The sequence below is a fragment of the Rhineura floridana genome, chromosome 2, assembly GCF_030035675.1.
Source record: "Rhineura floridana isolate rRhiFlo1 chromosome 2, rRhiFlo1.hap2, whole genome shotgun sequence".
Taxonomy (NCBI): domain Eukaryota; kingdom Metazoa; phylum Chordata; class Lepidosauria; order Squamata; family Rhineuridae; genus Rhineura; species Rhineura floridana.
The window spans coordinates 194,963,281-194,987,050 of NC_084481.1; the positions used below are offsets into that span (position 1 = coordinate 194,963,281).

Consider the following 23,770-nt stretch of genomic DNA (forward strand, 5'->3'; position numbering starts at 1 on the left):
GAGAAACAAGCATGCAGGGAGTGAGTAGGGAATTCAGTAGATTCTGTGCTGCTGTGGGATGACCTGCAGGTATCTGGCTCTATTGCTTCTTCTGAATAGGGCAGATATAGGGAGAGATGCTGGATATACAGCCTCCATTTCATCAAACAGCAAGGAACTATTGGATGAGACAGATGAGCAAAGTGGTTCCTTGACCAGAAGAGTGATTCCATTCAGTTTTTGATCTCAGGCGTATGAGAGCCGACATAACAAAGGGATCATCTGGACAACTTTCAGCTTTGGAATCTAAGAGCTCTGCTTCAGTCAAGATGTTTAGGGTACAATCTACCCCTGCTGATTTCAGGCTGGGAAGCTGGGGCCCCTCTAGCCAGGCAGCAGGAAGCTGACCTGGGATCACAGCACTAGGAGGCAAATCAGAGCTAAGTAGTACTAGAGCACACTTGTTCCTATTTTGCTGGCTTGACACAAGCAGATTCATACCCTTTGGCATCCACCACAGCATCCTTGCCCTGGCAAGTGGCCTAGAGGAATCCAATTTTATTTGCCAAACAACCCTCTTTATCAAACATATTATTGGTGAGCTGGCACAGACTGACTGTGGTCTTCCTGCTGGGTCTGAAAAAGGGAGCAGCAGGATCCTTGCTATAGTAGTGTGGCACAAAGAGCAAATGCTAGCACCCAGTCCTATGTGCTGCTTTCCAAGGTCAGCCATCATGGTGAAGAGGAGAAGCCATTGCCAGACAGGGAAAGGGTGGTTTACAAGTAAAAACTAAAGCCATAAGATTTCTGGTTAGTGGGGAGTGATGTCACTAAGCACAGCTATTTGAAAATCAGAGGCATTTCCTAAGGGCCAAACTACATGTGCATAATTGTGTAGCTGTGCCATTGAGTGAAGTCCCCCACCTCAAATTGCCAGGGTGGGCAGCAATCTGGATCAAGACCTTAGCATTGGGTGTAGGGGGCCTTTGACCCTCACTGCAGTCCCAGTCTGGTTCGGTCCCACTGACGCCTCTGAAGTGAATGAATATTGAATGAATGGGACCTCCCCCCCATGCAAATTACAGGTGTTTGTGGGGGACCAGTTTGAGATTGCAGCAGGTACTAAAGGTCTAATGCCCTCTGTTTCTTTTGCTAGTGTCCTGATTCAGATCAACAACAAAACAAAGGACAAACGATGCAGTTAAGGTCCCATGTAATCTGTCCCCTAGGTTTTAAGGTGGTGGGGCAACCTGGGTGTCAGCTCAGAGGCTTAGCAGACCCAGTCTCAGTTCCTGCTCAGTCACTGTTATCATTGCATTAAGAGCCTCTCTTCCCCTCCATCTCTATTCAGAGTACTTGGCTAGGTTCCAAGGAGCTCTTCACTTGCCTCTTTACCCCGCTTCACTTTTCAGCTGGTCTATAGCCAGGCATGGTGAGCTGCCATAGAGTAAATACTGCACTTGGCAAGTCCCAACTGTCCATACTCAGGTGTAAATGGGACAATGACAGGGAGCTCTTCAGGAACTATGAGCTCATGTTTTACCAGGCAGATTCATGAAAAGGCATTACATTCTGGAGTGTGCATCCATTGAAGCAAGTGGTGAAATGCCTGCTTTATGCAATGGGATTCACTGGCATGTAGGTTGCAAACTGCTGCCCATAGAGGTTGAAGACACTCTTGTGACTTCAGCCTGCCTTTGGTCAATGACAATGGTTTCTTCATATTGCTACCACTTACCTGGTGACTATACTAGGAATTAATGACCTCTGGCATTTCTTTCCGTCCCCCTTTACCCATCCCATTGTGTCAAGTTAACGTGGCTGTATTTTTCTTTCCAGCTATTTCTCTCCATTGTTCCACTCCGATGAATATTTATATAGTGTGTATAAAATTCTAACATACCTGTGTGATTGGATATGTGTATAAATGCATATTATATACAGTGGTAATATAATATAGAGATACAGTGTGTGTATTTATGTATCTGGAACAAACTACACAATCTTATTCATCCCACACCACTATTGGTAGGTGGAAAATATTGAGCAAATATATTTCCACATTTGCCCCACGTGTTAAGCTTTGTTTTCTTTGTAGTTTTCAGTTTGATGTGGTGTGCTGTGCATTGCTGATATGCTGCTACTGCATGAGAGGCTTGCCTTTCTTCATATAAAATTGGAGCTAAAGAGCTTAAGTAGTACCTTTTTAATCTGTGTGGTGTGGTTTGTTATTCCCTCTTTTTAAAGTTTGCCCTTTGGATGTATTTTTTTCTTCTTTTGTGCTGTGTTCATATGCTTATTTTCAAATTGTCATTTGGTGATGTGCACAGTGATCTAATTTTATTTTTGTTATTTTTTTAAATCCTCCCTCTTGCTCTTTTCTCTTGCCTTGCCCCCGGTGGACAAACCTCCGTACCTGTACTTATGTGGACATACAACTTCATACCTTATAGGTAGAAGTAAAGGTATAGATCATTTTCTTTTAAAAAGAATGGCTCTGATTATTGACATGCTTGTAAAATGTTCAGGTGTCTTCTTTTAAAAAATTGTGTGGCCCATACTAATGCTTTAATTTTTATCCTGAAGGAGAGATGTCTTATTTATTTTGTGCTATAGTCTCCCATGTGGCATTTGGAAAGAAAAAAATACATAGGATGTAGTGTGGAAAGCAAAGGAAATAGTCAGATGTCATGGGCCAACACAACTTTGGAACTTCTCACTTGTGTTACAACAGGGATGGTGAATCTGCAGCCCTCCAGATGTTGTTGAACTCCAAATCCCATCAGTCAGGGATGATGGAAGTTGTAGCCTAACAACATCTGGAGGTCCACAGGTTTCTCTTCGCTGTGTTACAGCACCAATAAATGAAACCAGCGCCAGGTAGCCAGCCAGCATACTTAGTAGGTCTGTTAATGGAATATATTGGTGCATTTGTGCTAAAATATGGAATCAGTTGAATGTAGGTGGATCATGTTGCAATGCATACTTTATAAAGGAACAGTCTTCTGTCTAGGAAAAAGTGATAAAGAAGTGATGTTGAAACTTAAAAAGAGGAACACCTGTTGCAATGTAGCTCAAGTGATTAGAAGAGCACTATGCTGTGGGAGTCTAGTGGAAGAGGAAAAAATCAATTCTGCAAAAGGTAGAGGTTTTCTGTTGCATGCATGACTCATTAAGACACATTAACTGAGACATGCAGTTTCATCTTGCCTTTCAGCAGCTTACACCTGTTACTGGCATGCAGGAAGGGTATTACCCATCCCTAATTGTGGCTATAAAAAAGGCAGAAACACTTCACATCTGCTGTGGGTCTCCTGTTGGATGGTCTGAGAAAGAAGGAAGAAAAGAGAACTTGTGAAAGCCCATTCAAATTAAATCAGCTCCTTTCATCTTCAGAGAGATTATTGTTTTTTTTAAAAAAATTATTGCCTAATATGTTGCTTGGAAATACAATGTGTTTTGCCATTATCTTGCAAGATTATGTAAATGTGTGCATGCATAATAGCCTCCGTGTAGAATGCCTGTGTCACATGTTTTCTTCCGGGTGGCAGGGAGGGCACATGCCTGATCCTCCAGCACTCTCTGGCTTGGTTCACATGTCACAGTAAGCTAAAGTATGGCTAAGTGCAAATGTGCTGGCTCCTGGAGAGAAGCTTGCACCCGCTTTACTCGTCCCTGAACCTTTTAGCTTAGCATGGAACAGCAGTGAAGCCAGTGTTTGGCTTTGCGTGTCATCTGAACCTGGGATTGTGGGTACGGTCTCTCTTCCTTAACCACAATCTATAGCCAAGGATGGTGGCTGCGGGGAGGAGCAAAGCTGCTCTAGTTTCCTCTTTGGGAGCCAGCATTTTTGGGCATTCATGCAGAGCTAAAATTATAATAAGAGGATTTGTTTTAAAGCATTTATTCCAAATGTGGATTTTGTGATTTGAATATTGCAATGCCTTACAGTTTTACCCAACATCAAGAAATGAATAATATGCCATATCCAAGAACTATTGGGTGGACTTGAGTAGTGAAGTGGCTATTCTTTCTTGTGGAATAAAGAGGATGAGAATTAAGAACTGTTAGGTAGAGTGTATTTTCAAACCCCACTAAATAAATGATGGCAAAATAGATCATAAATAACCTTCTTCTAATCTGCTATTGAGCTTGAGTTAATGTCTAGTCACATTCTACTGTATCATTTGTTCTCTAGACAGTCTTTAGATAAGGAAATTATAATTGACCTTCCTGTTGCATTCTACTATAAATCTCCTCGTTCCTACAGTGCTTGTTTTGTTTTGTTTTTATTCCTCTTGGTTTGATCACACATTGGTTTCTGTTCTCTTTGCACACTGTACTACAGGTATGATTCCACTTGCAAACCATGTGCAGTAAAATGTGGGAAGCCACAAAAGAAAATAGGTCAGCCCTCCCCCTCCGTCCAGAGTAAATGCCATTGATTTCTCTTTTGGGATGCTAGCCTCCAATTTCTTCCCTTTTAATGTGAGAAGACAGGAGGCCCCCATGGAGAGCGAGTGTTGTGTAATGGCCCAGAATGTGAGCAGTGAAGTCTAATCCTCGTCTCAGCCATAAACACACTGGGTACCCACTTAGTCTTGGCTCCCTCATCTATAATAAAAAAGTAAAGGTGTCCCCGCACTTGTAGTGCAAGTCGTTTCCGACTCTTAGGGTGACATCTTGTGACGTTCACTAGGCAGACAGTATATATATGGGGTGGGATTGCCAGTTCCTTCCACGGCCTTTCTTTACCCCCCAGCATATGCCGGGTACTCATTTTACCGACCACGGATGGATGGAAGGCTGAGTGGACCTTGACCCCTTTTACCGGAGATTCGACTTCCTCCTTCTGTTGGAATCGAACTCCGGCCGTGAGCAGAGCTTCGGCTGTGTTACCGCCGCTTACCACTCTGTGCCACGGAGGGCCTTTCACCTATAATAGGAGGATAATAATAAGCAAATAAGAAGCTGGCATACATCAGGCTGCACTATTCCTCCATCCAGCCCAGTATTGTCTGCTCAGGCAGGGTCTTCCCCATCACATGCTCCCAGATCCTTCTAACTAGCGATGCCAAGGATTAAACATGGAACCTTTTGCATGCAAATATGTGCTCTATCATTGAACTATGATGGTCCCAGCTCTCAGCAGATGACTTCTCTGAGGCTGGATGTTAAAATACTGCTGTAATGTATATGGACTCCTTCTGAAGCACTAAAGCACTATGTATATATGAACTAGCTATGGTTATTTTACTTCTTTTATTCTTTTATACATGTGGAGTTCTAAGAGATGTTGAATGAAACCTAAAGACAACTTAATAGGTGCATTAAAAGTCAGATTGAAATCAGTGATACTTAAATATGCTATTGATTTTGGTGAGAGCTTAAGCACATCTAAGTTTCACTGTGGCATATTGTTTCACCCGAATGCAGAGAACTGCAGGGTAGCATAACGTGATGTGCAGGCTGCCACACTCTTTAATGCATAATGCACAATGCGTGCTGCACAAACATGCATACAGTTTTCACATGGGACTACATATAGGGTTATTCATGTATTCTTTGCATTTCTCTGTGTGGTGTTCTCTTCCTCACCACTTTACTTGCAACATTTCAATTTGCTCAGGCTTTTTGGCATGCAAGCTGATAATCGCTGTGTAGAGTTTTTGGCCCTTCAGATGTTGCCGGACCACAGTTCCCATATCCCTGACTATTGGCCATATTGGCTGGAGCTGATGGAAATTGTAGTCCAACAATATCTGAAAGGCCAAAGTTTCCTCATCTCTGGTCCATGTGGATTGAGGTGGGCACAACCAAGACTTTTAAGAAGTATACACCTAAAAATGTAAAGTGGGAATGCAGCAAACACATATTTTGTAAATAAGCGCATCATACAGATACAGTTCTTGGAAAGCCAGGGCCAGGACACAGAATAATGAGCTCAAGTTGCAGGAAGATAGATTTTGGCTGAACATCAGGGAAAACTTCCTAATTGCTAGAGTGGTACAAGAGTGGAACCTCCTTAGGTGGTGAGCTCTCCCATACTGGGTGGAGGCATTCAAGAGGCAGCTGGAGAGCCACCTGTTGGGTGTGCTTTAATTTGGATTCCTGCATTGAGCAGGAGGTTGATGGCCTTATGGGCCCCTTCCAGCTATGATTATGTGAAAGCCAGGATTTGGCTGCAGATAGGGATGGATGATGCAATCTGTTTCTGGTCAATGTTCAATTTTGCATGTGCTTATTCATAATTTTCATCAACCTGATTCCACATTAATCTCTGAAATTTTTTTAAAAGTATGAAAATTCATAGTTAAATGGTACTTTATCTCAGTGTATGCATTTCTAAATATATCTCACCCTAAAATGTATTTATTTATTTACTTACTCATTGTGATATATTTTTGGAGCAGAGAACTATATCGCAAGATTTAGAGAAGTGTGAAATCTGAATAATAATAATAATAATAATAATTTATTTATACCCCACCTTTCAGCCAAAGGCCCTCAAGGCGGCTTACAAAGAAAAATAAACAGGTATAAGAAGACAATAAAAATACAATAAAAACAATACAATTTACAAAAATTAAATAACAAATAACATTATCATTATTGGCACCGCCAAGAAAGAGGAGGTGGTGTTAGTGGGGGTGGCAGCTCCCAAGAGGCAGAAGGGCGACAGGCGTTTGTTACAGTGAAGCTGTTTGCTGTTCCGGTATTGTCTTCCTCTCCATGTCCACGGGCTTGCTCAGCTGCTGCTCCCTGGGCTGCTGGTGCTGGTGCTGGTTTATGTCTAGGGTTGCCAGGTCTCCGGTTTTCTGCCGGAGTCTCCAGCAAAAGTGGGCCGTCTCCGGCCTCCAGCCATATTTGGTGTGAAGAGGCTGATCTCCGGCTTTTGGACGTCCCCCTCAGGCGCGCATGCGTGATTGACACGCATGGCTGCTGGGTGGGAGGAGCAGCCGCGATGGGCGTTTCTGGCTGCGGTTTGCATCGTGGCCGATAGAGCAGTTTGGAATCTCGTTTGGAAGCAGAAGGCTGCGGGTGGCAGGAGCTGGAGCAGGTTGGACTGCGGCTGATTGCAGAGAGAGAGAGGCCTGAGAGAGAGAGAGGCCTGAGAGAGAGAGAGAGGCCTGAGAGAGAGAGAGAGAGAGGCCTGAGAGAGAGAGAGAGAGAGAGAGGCCTGAGAGAGAGAGAGAGAGAGAGAGGCCTGAGAGAGAGAGAGAGAGAGAGAGAGAGAGGCCAGAGAGAGAGAGGGGGGGGGCTGAGAGAGAGAGAGAGAGGCCTGAGAGAAGAGAGGCCTGAGAGAGAGAGAGAGGCCTGAGAGGTCAGAGAGAGAGAGAGAGGCCTGAGAGGTCAGAGAGAGAGAGAGAGAGAGAGGCCTGAGAGATGGGGCTCAGCAGTCTCTGGCCATCACCACACCTTGGGGGAGGAAATTCCATCACACACACACACTCTCACACCCTGGGCCCCCCCTCTTCCTTTTCTGATTGTGGAAAGCTGGTGGTTCCATGTCTGCCACTGCTCCTTGGATTGTTGAAAACCAAATGTTTAAATAAGCAAAATGTATAGCAGGATGAGGTTGCCATGTGATTTTTCCAGCTGGGTTTGTGTTTGTATGGAACTTCAGCAGGTGAACAGGCCCGTCCCCTCATCTCTGTGACAATGAAAGTTCTACGTCTTGAATTTCTGGCTGCCACCCAAAGAAAGCTGGCAGCCCCGGGAACAGGTGGGTGCAGAGTGGGTCTTAAAATAAAGAAAGAATCTTGCAGATGGAAGGCAGGGAAAACCAGGCCAGGTTCCCCAGGAACAATGTCTGTTTCCTAATCCCTGTCCCTGATAAATCACAGTTTCCATTTTAAGCATCACTTGTGTTGGAATTGTGGAAATGCAACTCGATTTGGGTGTTTCCATGTCTGGAGGGAGACAGAGAGGAGACCTCCAGGTTGCTAGGCTGTGCCTTTCCTTTGGTCATATGCTCATCTTCCTTCCTGAAAACTGATACCTCTTAGGAATGCTGACCACACCTTCCAACTCTCTCCTTCCTGCTTCTTCGCTGTCTCTTGAAGAGAAGAGATGTCTTTGCTTTGTCTCTCTCACCTGCAGCATGAGGGCAAAGGCCATGTCAGGTCCATGAACCTCCAATGGAGGTAGTTTACTAGAACTAGAATCCCTTTCCTATCTATTGTGTATTTCCTTCAATGAAGCAAGCTGTTCCTTATTTTACTAAGTCTGAATCCTCAGTTATTGCTGCAGCGTAAAAGTCTGCTACTTCACAGGGAAAGTCTCTCTCACTCACTCTCTCTCTCTCTCTCACACACACACACACACACATCAGCGCTGGGTCTGCTCTTGATCCCAAACCTAACTCTGCTAACAAGTTTCTAGTCTTTTTTCAGCATTGAGTTGCCTCCACTCAAGACTCTGGAAGTTAAACCTCTCAGTGTGCGTGCAAAGCCCCCCGCAGCAGAGTAGGAAGCCTCTTTTTGTCTGTCAAGAGCCATTGACCACCAGCAGCCAAATCAACCTGAGGCCCCAGCTGGCTTTGTCTGTGGGTCAGTGGCCTGAGGAGATGCCTTGGGTCAGCTGCCAGCTTGCCCAATGTGCACTTTCAAAATTCTCCTCAAGCAGAGACTGCCCAGTGCTGAACTCCCTCCCGCCTGAGAAGAGCCTGTGGAGCAGGTGATATTGGGGGACCTGCAGGCCAGAGCCCGTCCCCCCCCTTTTAAATCAAGGGAAGATGGCCGTAACTCAGTGGTAGAGAACATGGACAGTCGCTGCCAGTCGCTGTAGACAGTGCTGATGCTGAACCAGATGGACCAATGGCCTAACTCAGTATAAAGCAGCTCCCTTTTTAAATCACCCTTCATTCAGAACCATAAGGACTAGAATCTTACTTTATTTTTAGGGAAACTGTTGCACATGCAGAAGGGCCCAGGTTCAGTCCTCAGCGGCATCTCCAGGTAGAACTGAGAGACACCCCTGCCTGAAGCCCTGAGAGCCGCTGCCAGTGCAGACAGCAGTGGGCTAGAGAGCACCCATGGGTCTGCATCCAACATTCCTGGGTAAATGAAGCGGATCCTCGCATCTGGTCCAATCCTGCCTCAGGCCAGGGCTCGGAGTCTTAGTTTGCCTTGGCCACCCTGCTTCATCCGGCCGTGCTGGGAGCTGCACAGCAGGAGTTGGGCCCATCTGTTCTCCTGGTACCTTTCAGTAGTTTTCAGGTTCCCTTAAGGACATAAGAACATCTAGTTCCTCACCCCAACCGTAATAGGAAGCCTGCAAGCAGGACCCTTCTGGGAGGAAGGGCGGGATATCAGTTTAATAGATAAATAAAATAAATAAGCGCAACTGGCCTTCAGAGGCATATTGCCTCCAAATGTTAATGCAGCTTCAAATAGCATTTGCCTTTTTTGCAGCCACATCACACTGTTGGCTCATATTCAGTTTGTGATCAACAACAATCCCAAGATCCTTCTTGCATGTAGTATTGCTGAGCCAAGTATCCCCCATCTTAATAACTGCATTTGGTTTCTTTTTCCTAGGTGTAGAACTTTACACTTATCCCTGTTAAATTTCATTCTGCTGTTTTTAGCCCAATGCTCCAGCCTATTAAGATCCCTTTGAATTTTGTTTCTGTCTTCCAGGGAATTAGGTATTCCTCCAAATTTTGCATCATCTACAAGTTTGATAAGCATTCCCTGCCCCTCCTCATCCAAGTCATTAATAAAAATGTTGAAGAGCACTGGGTCCAAGACAAAGCCCTATAGTAGCCCGCTAGTTACCCCCCCCCACGTTGAGAAGAAACCATTGATTAGCACTCTGAATATGATTGTGTAGCCAATGGTGGATCCACCCAATAGCTGTTCCATCCAGTCCACATTCAGCTAGCTTGCTAATCAGAATATCATGTGGCATTTTGTCAAAAGCTTTGCTAAAGTTGAAATATATTGTGTCCACAGCATTCCCACAGTCTATCAGAGAGGTTTGTTGTTGTTGTTATGTGCCTTCAAGTCGATTATAACTTATAGCAACCCTATGAATCAGTGACCTCCAAGAGCATCTGTCATGAACCACCCTGTTCACATCTTGTAAGTTCAGGTGTGTGGCTTCCTGTATGGAATCAATCCATCTCTTGTTTGGCCTTCCTCTTTTTCTATTCCCTTCTGTTTTTCGCAGCATTATTGTCTTTTCTAGTGAATCATGTCTTCTCATGATGTGTCCAAAGTATGATAACCTCAGTTTCATCATTTTAGCTTCTAGTGATAGTTCTGGTTTAATTTGTTCTGACACCCAATTATTTGTCTGTTTTGCCTAGAATGCCCTCCCTTGTCCTTAACATGGCTGCAACCGTATCTACTCAGAAGTAAGTCCTATTGAGTTCTATGGGGCTTAGTTCCTTAATAAGCATGCTTACAGTTGCTGCCTTCAGGGGCATCTATCTGTGCTCCCATCTAACGTCTCTGCAACACTAAGCTCCTTTCTTCCAATAATGGGCTGTCCTGAGGGCATGTAAACCCTTCTTCCCAGAAGCAAGTAAGCTAGATTAAATGTTCCCTAAAGGCGTTGAACTGTGACCTGGCAGACCAGGGTTTGAATCCCCACACAGCCATGAAGCTCACTGGGTGACCTTGGGCCAGTCACTGCCTCTCAGACTCAGAGGAAGGCAATAGTAAACCACCTCTGTCTGAGTACTGCTTACCATGAAGACCCTATCTGGGATCAACTTGAAGGCAGTCCATTTCCATTTTGCATCACCCTAAGCTTGTGAGAAAGAATGACCTTGTCACTTCAGATGGACCTAGGAACACCCTATTTTAGGTAAGATTTCTATTTTAATCTCCAGAGAATTTTTTTTGAATGGTATGCTCCAAGCAACTGTGGTTGATACAATGTATCATGTTTAATGATATCACTAGGGCCCGCCCCCTGATGTCACTAGGGCCCGCCCCCATTTTCTCAGGTTTTTGGATGGTTCCGACCTGGCAACCCTATTTATGTCAGGAGACGGTTGTGGGAGCAATAGCTCGGGGACCTGGACCTTGCCTGGAGCAGGAGGAGGAGAAGGATGCGGCAGCGGCGGCTGCTGTTGAGCAGGAGGCCCTGCAGAACAGGCCCCGTGCCAGGCTGCTGTTGGGCAGGGGGCACCGGGCTGTTGTTGAGGAGGAGGCCCTGCGTCGAGAACCGGCAGCGAGGACCTGGGCCTTGCCAGGAGAAGGAGAAGGAGAAGGAAGGATGTTCCAATCTGCATACAAGGCTGCAATCCTAGCCCCCCCTTTCATGGACGTAAGACCCATTGAACTCAAAAGGACTTCCTTTGGCTTACTCAAAAGGACTTACAATGGTTAGGATTGTGCTGTCAGTCTGGGAGGTGCAAATTAGGTCAATTTGCTTAAAAATCCGGACAAAATAAAATTCTCTTACATCCCTTGCTGTAGTTCCCTGTTGAGTGTACTGTCAGGATCCCTCCTGCTGCCACCACCTGTCAGGATCTCTCCTGCTGCCACCACCTGTCAGGTCCCACCTTGTGTGCCCCAGCTCTGGTCACCACCAGTCAGGATCCTGGTTTTTATTTGTTCTCTCACCATCTCTAGCACAGATCTCAGAAGATCCCACTGCTAGGCAGCACCACCAGCCACTCCCTATTTCACAATATTGCCTAGAGACTTTGTCTTAGTCTCCTTCTGGCTTATTGTTACTTTGTGTCTGGGTGCACTTGCAGGCCACAACCCCCCTGTATCTTTGTGTCTATAAAGTATACAGCCCTGGGTTGCTCTGGATACTTGATGATGTTACACTATCTCTACACCTCTGCCACCATTTGATACTGTTTCTCCACCTTGGTAAATACCCTGCCTACCCTTCTGGTCTGTGAAAGCCCCAGCCAAGGATCAGACTTTTGGTAAACCAAGAAAATATTTATTTATAAACACCAGGAAATAACAAGATTACTTAAGGTATATTTAACAAGCATATGGTTTCATATATTGTGTTACTCTTTATGTTTCTAGTCATATATAATCTGCCTCAATACCAGCCTAATGCAATCCAACCCACAACTCCCTTAACTCCTCACAACCCAAAACAACCCTCTCTCAACTGTCATCCTCTCATTTATACCTTCAGCCACTCAAATGCTCAGCCAGTCATCATACAGCATTCTCCAGCATTCTAGCCCATGTACTCCCCCCTCTCACTCAGTCCACTTACCATATATACTTTAATAAACCTGCACTTACCATATTTACACTAATATCTATATACAGGGACATCACATACACTCAGTGACTAGCTTGGGTTTCTGTACTTTAACGTGAAATGGCACTCCATTTTATGGAATGTTTTGGTCAGAACCTAATTCCATGTTACACATGCAGATGGGGTGATTAGAAACTGTCTAGATCTTCCCCCACACTTTTTAAAGTCCATTTGTCAATGATCTGCAAAACTATATAATATACATGTTTGCAAGTGAAATAATATATGTAATATGCAGTAGAGAGAAATGAATTATGTGTTAATGTAATTTTCTTTTAAAACACTTTGTGGCTACAATGAGCACTATTTCTTGGAAGCAAGTTCCATTTACATCACTGGGATTTATTTCCAAGTAGAGAAACAAGGTGAAAAGTGCTGAATGGCAGGTGACAAGGGGAAAAATTATTGACCTCCTTTTGCATGCTTAAATAATTCGCAGCATTTAAATGCATTATGTGCAAAATATTTTTCCATTTCTCTTTGCCAACAACACCACTAGGATTTAAGAGCCTTGTGAATGAGATCAGCATAGTAGCCAAGGGTTTATGCAAATATTTAAGCAAACCATCAGCGACTAATTATTTTTTAAAAATTGCAATCTAATAGTATCTAATTATAAAGAAAAAAGGCATCATTACATCTACATTGCCAGCTTTAGCTATCGTTCATGAGATGTTGATTTGTCCTATAAAATGGGTACACCGTGCTTTTTGTTGCTTGGAAATCCGTTCTGAAACACTTCGGCATTTCCCATCTTTGCCTTTTCTTTAAAAGCATCAATTTTTGTTTTGTTTTGTTAAGCAGATGGTATTTCAGATGAATTCCTTTCTTTTAATTATGTCTTTTTAAACATACACACAAAATCTCCAGGTTTTACATTTGAGAAACAGCTAATCCATGAACTCTAAATGAAAAGGAAAGGCTCATTTGAAATTATATAGATGTTACTTAACACCTGAAAGACTACCAAACATTTGGAATAAGCTCTCATTGTTGGAGTGTCTGTACATACAATGGGAGCTTTTTCTGAATACGATGGGCTTTCCTATGTATGTACACACACACACACAAACATATATAGACTTCAGCATAGCACTAAGTCTCTCATTCTGTCAGTGCAAGGGTTCTCCTTGTACCACGGAATGTTCTCCCCCTATCCTCCTCCCATATGCCCCTTAAAACTGTTCAAGGGGTTTCCGCAACCCACTGGAGCAGATTTGGGGAGGACGTGGGCTGTGTACAGGGATAGGAGAGGGGGGAAAGTCCCATTGCACAAGTGAAAATCTTGTGCTAATGGGACGTAATAGTTGAATACCACCCATATAGTGTGTATGTTGGTTAGATTCATCTTATTTATTTATTTATTAAATTTATATTCTAATTTTCCTCCCACCAGGAGCCCAGGGCTACAAACACAATCTCTCTAAAACATTATAAAAACAGACTTTAAAATATATTAAAACAAAACATCTTTAAAAATATTAAAACATAACATCTTTAAAAACATCTTTTTAAAAAAAACTTTAAAAAACTTCTTAAAAAGCAACTCCAACACAGACGCAGACTGGGATAAAGTCTCTACTCAAAAGGCTTGTTGAAAGAGGAAGGTCTTCAGTGGGTGCTGAAAAGATAACAGAGAGTGCGGATGAATTCCAAAGGGTAGTTACCAGTACATTAAAGGTCTGCTTCCCATGTTGTGTGGAGTTGACCTCCTAATAAGAAGGTATCTGCAGGAGGCCCTCACCTGCAGAGCGCAGTGATCAACTGGGTATATCAGGGGTAAGATGATCTTTCAGGTATCCTGGTCTCAAGCTGTATAGGGCTTTGTACACCAAAACCAGAACCTCGAACTTCTAATGGGCAGCTAATGTGTACATATGATAGTCCTTTGGCGCTCTGACTGGGTTTTGTAGATGAAAGCATCCTAAATAATCTGAGAGAACTAAAAATGGCTGGAAACTAGCTGTTGGGGGGGATGGCCTGGCAAAATTAATGATTGCAATAAAAGCAATAGAGAAGTTGGCAAAAACAATCACTAATATACTGTATTCACTCATAGGAAAAAACCATGTGGTTTAAGAATGTACCTATAGCCAACAGATATTTCTATCAAACTTTAAAAAGCAGGGAAATTTGGCAGCTATAGTGAATACACCAGGCGAGCTGGAGACCTGATCACCTCTCTGAGATATTGTACTTCCCTACAAATTTGTCAAAAGCCAAACACAATTTGGGTTAGGAGTAGGAGGGGAAAGGAGGGGATTGGAAGGGGCTGGGGTGGGGAAGGGAGAGATGAAGGAAGAGAGAGGGAAGGGGCAAGAGGAAGGGGATAGGAGGGAGGAGGAGAGGAAGGCAGGTTTGATCATTTGCATACTTTTTGACTTCAGTGGGATTTACTCTTGTGCAGTCATGCTTAGGATAGGTAAAACTGACCTGGGGGAGGGGGAGGGAGGAAGGGGGAGGGGATGAGATTGGATGGGTGACCACCGGGCACAGGGGAAGCCCCTTTCCTTTCCAAAAGGAAAACATTGTGAACAGTATCATTCTTTTTCAGGGTTTTCCCCACCTTTCTATTCTACAGCAGGCACATGTAGTCTCCCACCCAAATTTAAACCAAAGCTGTCCCTAGCCACATCCACACCAGACCTTTATTTCACTTTAGCCATTCATGGCTTCTCCCAAAGAATCCTGGGAAGTGTAGTTAGTGAAAGGTGCTGAGAGTTGCACCTTAACCACAGAGAAATTGTAAAGTTTTTTTTCAGTAGCGTAATTTATTCGAGTCCCAGAATGACAGGCCCTGGTGACTCCCCTGTTTCTCCAGGGGCTGCTGCAATATTTATTTATTTATTTATATTGCATTTGTATACCTCCCCATAGCTGAAGCTCTCTGGGCGGTTTACAACAATTAAAAGCATTAAAAACAAATACACAAATTTAAAAACACATTTTTAAAAAGCAATTTAAAAACACATGCTAAAATGCCTGGGAGAAGAGGAAAGTCTTGACCTGGTGCCAGAAAGATGACAGTGTTGGCGCCAGGCGCACCTCATCACAAACATCTTTCCATAATGTGGGGGCCACCATTGAGAAGGCCCTCTCCCTTGTTGCCAGCCTCCGAAATTCCCTCGGAGTAGGCACCTGGAGGAGGACCTCTGATATTGAGCGTAGTGTACGGGTGCATTCGTGTCAGGAGAGTCGTTCCATCAGGTATTGTGGTCCTAAGCCATGCGAGGCTTTATAGGTTAAAACCAGCACCTTGAATCAAGCTGGGAAACATACAGGCAGTCAATGCAAGTGGGCCAGAATCGGTTTCATATGTTTGAACCGTCTGGTCCCTGTTACTAATCTGGCCGCTGCATTTTGCACAAGCTGCAGTTTCTGAACTGTCTTCAAAGGCAGCCCCAAGTAGAGCGCATTGCAGTAATCTAACTTGGAGGTTACCAGAGCATGGACAACTGAAGCCAGGTTATCCCTGTCCAGATAGGGACATAGCTGGGCTACCAACCGAAGTTGGTAGAAGGCACTCCATGCCACCGAGGTTACCTGAGCCTCAAGTGACAGAGATGGTTCTAAGAGAATCCCCAAGCTATGAACCTGCTCCTTCAGGGGGAATGCAACCCCATCCAGGACAGGTTGAACGTCCACCATCTGGTCAGAAGAACCATCCACTAGCAGCATCTCAGTCTTGTCTGGATTAAGCCTCAGTTTATTAGCCCTCATCCAGTCCATTGTCACAGCCAGGCACTGGTTTAGCAATAACTAGGTAAGCTTTGTTGAAGGAGAAGGCTGTGGGAGTTTTAAGAATTTTGGGTCTGAGAAGGGCAACTTCCGAAGACAGATTGACTTCAGAGGTATTTCTCTCTCTTTTTTTGGAAATAGCTCTGCTTATTTTTTTTATTCAGTCCAACGTCAACCAGGGTGAAGTTTCTCATCCTAGTTTTTACATATCCAAAATATGTGGTCTACCACAAAGCTGTGGCACCTCCCCCTGTTAGGACTAGTCATTGCAGTGTTGTTTGTATAGCATCTTGGCTGTGGTATCTTAATCCAAGGGATGGCTGGATTTTGTTGAGTCTTGTGTGCAGTTGTGAGGAAGTGTAGAGAAGAGGAGCTGCTAGCAGAGTGGAATTCTTTAATGGACTGTACTTTCCACTTCCCCTTTGTTCCAGCCAGCAGCAAATTTCACATTAGTTCAGTGGAGACTATACGAATGGGCAAGCCTGTCATTTTCGATTCTCTGCATTTCTCATTTTTACAATCTTAAATTCAGTTCTTTACATATCCACAGCAGTTGCTATTTTTTTAAAAAAAATCCTGAAAAAGATTCATCAGCAATTTAGTGCAAATTTCTCCTAATAAAAACATTTTTGTATGCAGTTTTGACTAAGATACACATGTTTGAAAAGCAGTTTTCCATATTATGTTCACTCATATATGCATTTCTGTGCATACTTTACACACCAGGAATAGATGGCATACCAATAGAGTTGCTACAAGCTACTGAGACTGAATCTGTCCAAATTTTGACAAAGATTTGTCAAGAAATATGGAAAACTAAACAATGGCCCACAGACTGGAAGCGTTCAATATATATCCCACTTCAAAAGAACGGGGATCCCAGAGAATGCAGTAATTACCGAACTATTGCCTTAATATCCCATGCAAGTAAAGTAATGCTCAAGATTCTACAACAAAGGCTCTTGCCATACATGGAGCGAGAAATGCCAGACGTCCAAGCTGGATTTAGAAAGGGAAGAGGCACCAGAGATCATATCGCAAACATATGTTGGATAATGGAATGGAGCAAGGAATTTCAGAAGAAAATCATCCTGTGCTTTATAGACTACAGCAAAGCCTTTGACTGTGTAGATCATGAAAAACTATGGAATGCTTTAAAAGAAATGGGGGTGCCACAGCATCTGATTGTCCTGATGCGCAACCTGTACTCTGGACAAGAGGCTACTGTAAGGACAGAATATGGAGAAACCGATTGGTTCTCCATCGGAAAGAGTGTGAGACAGGGGTGTATTTTATCACCCTATTTGTTTAATCTATACGCAGAACATATCATATGGAAAGCGGGATTGGACCAAGATGAAGGAGGTGTGAAAACTGGAGGGAGAAACATCAATAATTTAAGATATGCAGACGATACCATACTCTTAGCAGAAACCAGTAATGATTTGAAACGAATGCTGCTGAAAGTTAAAGAGGAAAGCACAAAATCAGGACTACAGCTGAACGTCAAAAAGACTAAAGTAATGACAACAGAAGATTTATGTAACTTTAAAGTTGACAATGAGGACATTGAACTTGTCAAGGATTATCAATACCTCGGCAAAGTCATTAACCAAAATGGAGACAATAGTCAAGAAATCAGAAGAAGGGCTAGGACTGGGGAGGGCAGCTGAGAGAGAACTAGAAAAGATCCTCAAATGCAAAGATGTATCACTGAACACCAAAGTCAGGATCATTCAGGCCATGGTATTCCCAATCTCTATGTATGGATGTGAAAGTTGGACAGTGAAAAAGGTGGATAAGAGAAAAATCAACTCATTTGAAATGTGGTGCTGGAGGAGAGCTTTGCGCATACCATGGACTGTGAAAAAGACAAATAAATGGGTGTTAGAACAAATTAAACCAGAACTGTCACTAGAAGCTAAAATGATTAAACTGAGGTTATCATACTTTGGACACATTTGCACTAGGGTGACATAGCATTTTAATCCACTTTAATTGCAGAAACCTAAATTTCCAAAATGCGCTTGAATCCCTGATAAATTTATAAAATGTGTTGATATACTAGAAACAACCCATGTCACTTTTGCATGTGCCCACTGATGCTTATCTTATGAAATTATTTTATTCATTTTTGTACCAGAACAGTCACTAGAAGCCAAAATGATGAAACTGAGGTTATCTATCATGAGAAGACATAATTCACTAGAACAGACAATAATGCTGGGAAAAACAGAAGGGAGTAGAAAAAGAGGAAGGCCAAACAAGAGATGGATTGATTCCATAAAGGAAGCCACAGACCTGAACTTGCAAGATCTGAACAGGGTGGTTCACGACAGATGCTGTTGGAGGTCGCTGATTCATAGGGTCGCCATAAGTCGTAATCGACTTGAAAGCATATAACAACAACAATGCATTTTTGTACACATTGCTTGGTTGGAGAACTGCATTACAAAATTCAGAGAGGTGCAAATTTCAAAGGATGGTTGGTTCGCATCTTGTTTTGGAAAGTCGTGAATTAAGTAAGCTTGCATTTAAATGCAAACTGAAATGAATTTCTTCATCTCCAGTGGAGAGCGAATGCCTAGTTTTGTTATTACATGGTCTGGCTATATGGGAATTCCTTGGTCTACCAGTGTAGGTTTGGGAGATATTGCCTAAAAATGGAGTTACTGTACACTGATGTTGCTGCTTAGGCTGCTGCGTGGCTGGTCATGATGTTCTTCTCTGTGTTCACCTTCTGTGCAGTGGGCAAAGAACCAGTATGGTGCCTCAGCATATAGTGCGTATTGACAATATACTGGATCATTTCCCATATGTGATGACATAAAAGGCTTTTGCTTAGATTGACCATTTTTTTCCTTCAGGGAAAGGTAAGACTGACCCACTTAACATTTTCAAAATGTTAGGGGAGGTGTACTCAATGAAGAATTAACATGCTGCATATTTTTCATAGAACGAATCACCATCTAATGAAATGTAACCAAGACCTATAGAATATATGCAGTTGTCTTCTTCCTCTTATAATTAGTTATTTACTTTTGCTTGGATCATGAGAACTGTCAAGAAGCTCATGGAAGAGGACTGTCCAATCTCCTGAGCCACCAAATATTCTACATCAGTGGTTTCCAACCTGGGGGCTATGACCAGTAAAAAAATGAAAAAATGTTTTAGAAGTCGTCACTCGCTGGATGCTGTCTGCTCTCCACTGCTGCTACAGATGACACCTATCCCTTTCTCCAAATGGGAGGGGATGACTTTTGCTGAAGTGGCAGAACATTTTTCAGGTGTGCTGAGGGCAAGAGTCTGCCTATAAAACGTGTCAGATGCTGAAGGATGTTGAGGGCCGGAGCTACTAGGAAGAAGAGGGGATCACTATCGCCGACTCGCATCTCCTCTCACTCCTGTCTCCTCACTGCCAAAAGAAGCAAGGCTGCAAGGAAAGGCTGCTTTCCCCCTTCCTTCCTGCCAGCCAGCCTGCCTGCCTTTCTTGTCTCCTGCTTTGTTGCCATCTCCTTTTAAAAATTATGCTTATTTGTGTAGCCGTCCAGATCTCACCTTTGGCCCAGATGGTGCCAAGGAGCAGTGAAGAAGCTCAGAACATGCTTGTCCCCCATCTCTGAGGCTAAATGTGTGTGCCAGCATCCCCCCTTCTTTCCACCTACCCTCTGCCTCTCCCAGTATCTCTCTCCAAGACGCTGCGGCAGTTGAGGGCTTCCCTCTCCCATGTGCCTGAATGCATGCACACTTGCAGATGCTTGCAGGAGGGACAGGTGTGCTTGTGTGTGCGTCTGCTCCACTCTCATTCCCCAGGTGCACGCTAACAAAGTCATCAGTTCTGATGATCATCTCAAGGCCTAAAAGCACTAACCCCCCTGTTCAGTTTATCTACCCTTTTGTATTCACAGTGTAGCATCCTCACCACTACCACACTACTTCTTTATTATTGTTGTTGTTGTTGTTTAAACGTTCAGCAGGTTGGCTGAGGCTGGTGTCCACATACTGCAACTGAAATTTATTTGTTTAATTATTGCATTTATATCCCACCGTTCCTCCAAGTTGCTCAAGGTGGTACACATGGTATTTTTATCCTTACCCCAACCCTGTGAGATAAGTGGGGCTGAGAGACTGTGTCTGGCCCAAGGTCATCCAGTGGGCTTCATAGCTGGGTGGGGATTTGAACCTGGTTCTTAGTCCCTGTAACCCACTGGTGTTGGGAGACAGGTCTGTACATCTTCAGACTGTGTGGGGGGGGGATGGGGATACCAATTTGATTGGACCTTTGCATTAAGGAAGAAAACAACACCTTGTCTGCAAGGAGCTTTTAATGGAAAGGGATATTTGCAGATGTGATTTCGCCACACTTAATTTTTTTAGTTAACAGAGACTAAAATTACAATTACCATAGGGAGAGGGTCATGAATTTTTTTGAGCTTACAAATGGGGTCTTATATTTATAAAGGCTGGGAAGTACTGTTCTATTTGGAGGATCAGAGGACACTCCCGAATGGGCTGGGGCATGTGTGGCTGCTGACAGAGGGGAACTTTCAACAAGCCTTTCAAGTAGAGACCTTATTTTAGTCTGCATCTGTGCTGGAACTGCTTTACAAGATGTTTATAAAGTTTTTTTCAAGATGTTTTTAAGGTGTTTTGTTTTAACATAGTTTAAAAAAAATTGTTGTTAAGATGTTTTAAAGTGCTTTTAGTGTTTTTGTTTGCCACCCTGGGCTTCTCCTGGAAGTAAGGTTGGGATATAACTTTTTACACACACACACACACACACACACACACACACACACACACACACACACACACACACACACACACACACACACACACACACACAGAGTGAAGCAAAAAATATTGTGGAGGCACTTTGTGCAGTGGTAACTGGTGTAAGTCTTTAGTATAATGCTGCCTGGTGCAGAGGTCCAGCTGGTGCAAAATGCTATGGCTAGACTGTCAATGGGGTCAAATGCCTGCCAGCAGATAACTCCAGTGCTTAAAAGCTTGCATTGGCTGCCTGTATGTTCCCAGGCCAGGTTCAAGGTTCTTGAATTAATTTACAAGGTCCTTAACAACTTGGGTCCAGGATATCTTAAGGACCACTTGATCCCTTATACCCCAGCTTGATCACTGAGGTCTTTGGGGGAGTCTCTGTTGGCCGTCCCCCATGGCTCACATGCATGGTTCATAATGACTAGAAGCTGTCCATTCAGTGTAGTGGGCCCAAGTCTGTGGAACTCCCTCCCAACTGAGACCAGACAGGCACCCTCCTCGTTGAACTTCAGGCACATGACTAAAACCTTCTTGATTCAGGAGGCATTTTATATAATCTTTGGTTTTATGATGATTTTGTTTATTTTGTGTTTGGTTTGTTTATATGTACAACAGCTTAGAAATGCAAATGATTAAGCAGCATATAAATGTTTTAAATAAATGAAAGACTAGATAAGAGTATTTTCAGTCTGTTAATTACTTTTCCGTGTAACCAGAGTTAGAATTACTATTATTGTTTTTAGTTCCCCTTCTAAATTCCGGATAGTCAAGAAATGTTACATTATACTATATTGACTTGTTGAATTCTTGATACAAAAAAAGTTTTTGTATAACAACTAAGACACTCTTTGGGTGGGTGGGGGTGGATGTTCTTTAACAGACAAAGATACATGGTATTTAGTAATGTAGTCAAATACGGTAACAATCTCAGGATATTTTTTTTCTGTCTGTTGTTGGTGCTTGTATTCTCTATAAAATATGTGAGTGAAGAGTGCATAACAACATGTTAGGGATTATACCGACAAGTAATTTGAGTGAACACAGCGTTAATGTCTCTCTTTTATGTTAAAACTGTTCCTCTTTATATGTGAATAAGCATCTGACTCTGGCTTGGTTTTAATTTTCATTAAGAAGAATGATTCCTCTGGGAGTTGCAGGCATTATGGCTGCATTGTGTGTAAACAGAAGCAGAAATATTGTCTTCTGATGTATTATTGTAGTGTACTGTTTTTGATGGGGCTCAGGTTTCACTCTGCACAAAGTGAATATTTAATTGATACGACTGAAAAGCTCTCTCTCTCTTTTTATTTGAAAGCATTCAGTGGTGTGTAGAGATGTGGAAGTAGAGAACCAGGCCATATGTTTTGTAAAAGCTGGACTAATAGCACTTCTGATGGATGTCTGATTTTTAAAGTGCTGTATCTTTCATTAAAATTTACATGTAAAGTAAGGGCAAGCCCAGTGACATGAAAGCTAATGCAACTTACCAATCTTGACATAATAACAATCAGAAGAAAATGGAGATCCCAGATGGCAGCTTGGCCTTTGCCATCCTTTTAATAAGCTACTAACTGCTAATTATTGCACTCTTTTGGGCAATTTAATTTACTGTTGACTCTTAAAGAGACACTGCTCCTTTTCCTGTCACACAGCTATTTCTTTCCATTAGGTTGGAGGCTTTTCAATGGGCAGAAGGAAAGATGCACTGTTTCAGATAAAGGCAGAAGCTTAGTTAAAAAGTGCAGTTTTCATAAACACCCACTTTTAATTTATCTTTGTGTGCATGCGTTCCAGTGTGCATTTGGGATACTTGAGGAATTTGAACTTTGTGAATTCTGAAAAAAAACTGACCTGTTCAGCATCTCTTAGATCAATGTGTGAATTGAAACTTAGTTATCCACTGGCTTTTGCACTTCCCAAACATTCCAACATTTCAATATGTGTATCAAAATATATTTTAATAAGCTTAAAATATTTCACAAAAGCATTTCAAAGTAACATTTTGCATGTATATAGTAAAAATTGCAGATTGATGCTGAAATGAGATAGAATGAATGTATTTCTTTTTTTGTAGTATTTCCCCCCTGCTTTTCCTTCCAAAAGGAAGCCCAAAGCAGCAAATGTTGTTATGTGCTTTCAAGTCGATTACGACTTATGGCGACCCTATGAATCATTGACCTCCAACAGCATCTGTCGTGAACCACCCTGTTCAGATCTTGTAAGTTCAGGTCTGTGGCTTCCTTTATGGAATCAATCCATCTCTTGTTTGGCCTTTCTCTTTTTCTACTCCCTTCTGTTTTTCCCAGCATTATTGTCTGTTCTAGTGAATTATGTCTTCTCATGATGTGTCCAAAGTATGATAACCTCAGTTTCATCATTTTGGCTTCTAGTGACTGTTCTGGTACAAAAATGAATAAAATAATTTCATAAGATAAGCATCAGTGGGCACATGCAAAAGTGACATGGGTTGTTTCTAGTATATCAACACATTTTATAAATTTATCAGGGATTCAAGCGCATTTTGGAAATTTAGGTTTCTGCAATTAAAGTGGATTAAAATGCTATGTCACCCTAGTTCAATATATATCCACTTTATAAAAATTACTTTTTGTGTTTAGGAAAATGATGGAGAAATGTACCGAAAAGTGTGGGATGAACAAATAATATAACTAAGGCTGGCCAAATATCCCCCCTTCACATTCATCTCCTGTGAAAGTCCTGCATTGTGTCAACCCCAAGGCCTGTTTCCAAGTCATTTTCCAAAACCATTGGCCAATCTCTGCCTCTTCCCCAAGGATGCTTCTGGTAAAGACATGATGTACCTTCCCTAAGAGGATTTTCATGCCTTACTATATGCTGCTTCTTACTAGTGTTTGTCAAAAATGGCTGCATGCCCCTGACTTCTGTGGGACTGATATATGCTGCTTCATTGCTTGTACATTGATCCGTAATCAAACATTCTCTAATAAAATTACAAAGGGAACATTGCAGAGCTGCTGAGAATAAAGCTTGTGAAGCA

General features: G+C 42.7%; 1 protein-coding gene across 1 annotated transcript in view; it reads left to right on the plus strand.

Annotated features, from left to right (window-relative positions):
• NRXN3 (neurexin 3) overlaps window positions 1–23,770 on the plus strand; it is a 1,913,991-nt gene that overhangs the window by 141,327 nt on the left and 1,748,894 nt on the right. The gene's annotated exons all lie outside the window — the stretch shown is intronic.